The sequence below is a fragment of the Physeter macrocephalus genome, chromosome 21, assembly GCF_002837175.3.
Source record: "Physeter macrocephalus isolate SW-GA chromosome 21, ASM283717v5, whole genome shotgun sequence".
Taxonomy (NCBI): domain Eukaryota; kingdom Metazoa; phylum Chordata; class Mammalia; order Artiodactyla; family Physeteridae; genus Physeter; species Physeter macrocephalus.
Window position 1 is genome coordinate 50,279,753 of NC_041234.1, and position 3,615 is coordinate 50,283,367.

The following is a 3,615-nucleotide window of genomic DNA, read 5'->3' on the forward strand; positions in this document are numbered from 1 at the left end:
CGATTGATTGAAGTATAGTTGATTTACAATATTGTGTTAGTTTCAGGTATACAACAAAGTGATTCAATTATTCAATACATATAACTGAATATATATATATATATTCTTTTTTTCCCATATTTTTGCATCACAGTTTATTACAAGATATTGAATCTAGTTCCCTGTGCTATACAGTAAATCTTGATTGTTTATCTATTTTGTATATGGTAGTGTGCATCTGTTAATACCATACTCCCAGTTTATCTCTCCCCCACTTCCCCTTTGGTAACTATAAGTTTGTTTTCTATAGCTGTGAGTCTGTTTCAGACAGCCACCTTCTTGAAGTGTGTTCACATGGACATTCTTCAGTGCGTGTGGGTAGAGAGAAAGAGAGAGAACTTTTCCCTCTTCCTCTTCTTATAAGGGCACTATCAGATTCATGAGGGCTCCATCCTCATTACCTCATATCTGATTATCTCCCAAAGGTCCCACCTCCAAATACTATCACAATAGAGATTATGGCTTTAGTGCATGAATTTGGGGAGGACACAGACATTCAGTACATAACAGTGCCTCAGAACCTAGAATGAGACAGAGGGCTGAACCAAGAGGAGGGAAAACAGGGACAAGGTGAGATGCAATAGGCATGCTTGTGAGTTTCAGTGATGGGAGCAGGGAGGAGGAAAATAGGGCTGTCCGATGAGCTATTTGATTCTATCCATATGGTCATTCCTCTTGTGATTCACATATTAGAATCCCCTTCGCCCCCAGCATGGTGGGAGACCCTTATTTATGGGGAACTGTGCATTGCTACAGCAAGAGACAGTAAAAAAAATTCCTTCCTCCTTCATTCTAAGAGGGAGAGAATAAAAAAGTGCCTAACCTGCCAGTATGAATCTTCTTGCATAAGCTATCCGTCCACTTTGCCACAGTCATGAGCCTGTCAGATTTTAAAATAACCTCAACTCTAATTTCTACTTGAAGGTTTTAATTATAAATTTAAGCAGCGACACAGGCACTGACTTACCTCCCTGTTTATCAACCAGCAACTCAGAAGAGCACTGTGGTGCAAAGCATTAGCTTTAGAGTTAGACATATCTGAGTTTGAATCCCACTTCAGCTATCTTCCAGCAGTGCACCCTTGTGCAATTTCCTTTAATCTTCCAACCAGAGTTTCTTTATCAGTAAAGTGACAGGTAAAATAAAATGTAGTAGCAGATTTAAAATCCACGTTTACTGGAGAAGATGGCGGAAGAGTAAGACACGGAGATCACCTTCCTCCCCACAGATGCATCAGAAATACATCTACACGTGGAACTGCTCCTATAGAACACACACTGAACGCTGGCAGAAGACCTCAGACCTTCCAAAAGGCAAAAAACTCCCCACGTACCTGGGTAGGGCAAAAGAAAAAAGAATAAACAGAGACAAAAGAATAGGGACGGGACCTGCACCAGTGGGAGGGAGCTGTGAAGGAGGAAAGGTTTCCACACACTAGAAGCCCCTTCACGGGTGGAGACTGCGGGTGGCAGAGCCGCGGAGGAGAGCGCAGTAAAAGGATGCAGAGGGCAAAGCGGAGAGATTCCCGCACAGAGGATCAGTGCCGACCAGCACTCACCAGCCCGAGAGGCTTGTCGGTCATCCGCCGTGGCGGGCGGGGGCTGGGAGCTGAGGCTCGGGCTTCGGAGGTCGGATCCAAGGGAGAAGAGCGGGGCACGAACACAGTCTGAAGGGGCTAGTACACCACAGCTAGCCAGGAGGGAGGCCGGGAGAAGTCTGGAGCAGCCGAAGAGGCAAGAGACTTTTTTTCCCTCTTTGCTTCCTGGTGCGCGAGGAGAGGGGATTAAGCGCGCCGCTTAAAGGAGCTCCAGAACGGGCACGAGCCACGGCTATCAGCGCGAACACCAGAGACGGGCATGAGACACTAAGGCTGCTGCTGCCGCCACCAAGAATCCTGTGTGCGAGCACAGGTCACTCTCCACACCTCCCCTCCCGGGAGACTGTGCAGCCCGCCAATTCCAGGGTCCCGGGATCCAGGGACAACTTCCCTGGGAGAACGCACGGAGCGCCTCAGGCTGGTGCAACGTCACGACGGCCTCTGCCGCAGGCTCGCCCCGCATCCATACCCCTCCCTCTCCCCAGCCTGAGGGAGCCAGAGCCCCCATATCAGCTTCTCCTTTAACCCCGTCCTGTCTGAGTGAAGAGCAGACGCCCTCGGATGACCTACGCGCACAGGCGGGGCCAAGTCCAAAGCTGAACACCAGGAGCTGTGCGAACAAAGAGGAGAGGGGGAGGTCTCTCCCAGCAGCCTCAGAAGCAGCAGATTAAAGCTCCACAATCAACTTGAAGTGCCCTGCATCTGTGGAATACCTGAATAGACAGTGAATCATCCCAAGTTGAGGAGGTGGACTTTGGGAGCCAGAAATATTATTTTTTCCCCTTTTTCTCTTTTTCTGAGTGTGTATGTGTGTGCTTCTGTGTGAGATTTTGTCTGTATAGCTTTGCTTTCACCATTTATCTTAGGGTTCTGACCGTCCCATTTTTTTTTTTACTTTTTAAAATTTTTCTTCTTAATAATTATTTTTTATTGTAATAAATTTATTTTATCCTACTTTATTTTATCTTCTTTCTTTCTTTCTTCCTTTCTTCCTTCCTTTCTTGTTTCCTTTCTTCCTTCCTTCCTTTCTTCCATTCTTCCTTTCACCCTTCCTTTCTTCCTTTCTTCCTCTTTTCTTCCTTTCTTCCTTCCTTCCTTTCTTCCTTTCTTCCCTTCCTCTTTTCTTCCTTTCTTCCTTCCTTCCTTTCTTCCTTTCTTCCTTCCTTCCTTCCTTCCTTTCTGTATTTCCTTTCTATTTTTTCTCCCTTTTATTCTGAGTCATGTGGATTAAAGGCTCTTGGTGCTCCAGCCAGGTGTCAGGGCTGTGTCTCTGAGGTGGGAGAACCAACTTCAGGACACTGGGCCACAGGACAGCCCCCAGCTCCAAGTAATATCAAATGGTGAAAATCTCCCAGAAATCTCCATCTCAACACCAAGACCCAGCTTCTCTCAACGACCAGCAAACTACAGTGCTGGACACCCTTTGCCCAACAACTAGCAAGACAGGACCACAGTCCCATCCATTAGCAGAGAGGCTGCCTAAAATCATAATAAGACTACAGACACCCCAAAACACACCAACAGAGGTGGACCTGCCCACCAGAAAGAAAAGATCCAGCCTCATCCACCAGAACACAGGGACTAGTCCCCTAAACCAGGAAACCTAAGATAAAATAGTGGAAATAATCATTGCAGAGATGAATAAAGAAAAAAGAATGAAAAGAACAGAGGACAGTCTCAGAGACCTCTGGGACAACATTTAACGCACGAACATTCGAAGTATAGGGCTCCCAGAAGAAGAAGAGAAAAAGAAAGGGACTGGGAAAATATTTGAAGAGATTATAGTTGAAAACTTCCTTAATATGGGAAAGGAAATAACAGGATAAATCCAAAGAGAAACACACCAAGACACATATTAATCAAGCTATCAAAAATTAAATACAGAGAAAACATATTAAAAGCAGCAAAGGAAAAACAACAAATAACGCAGAAGGGAATCCCCATAAGGTTAACATCTGATCTTTCAGCAGAAACTCTGC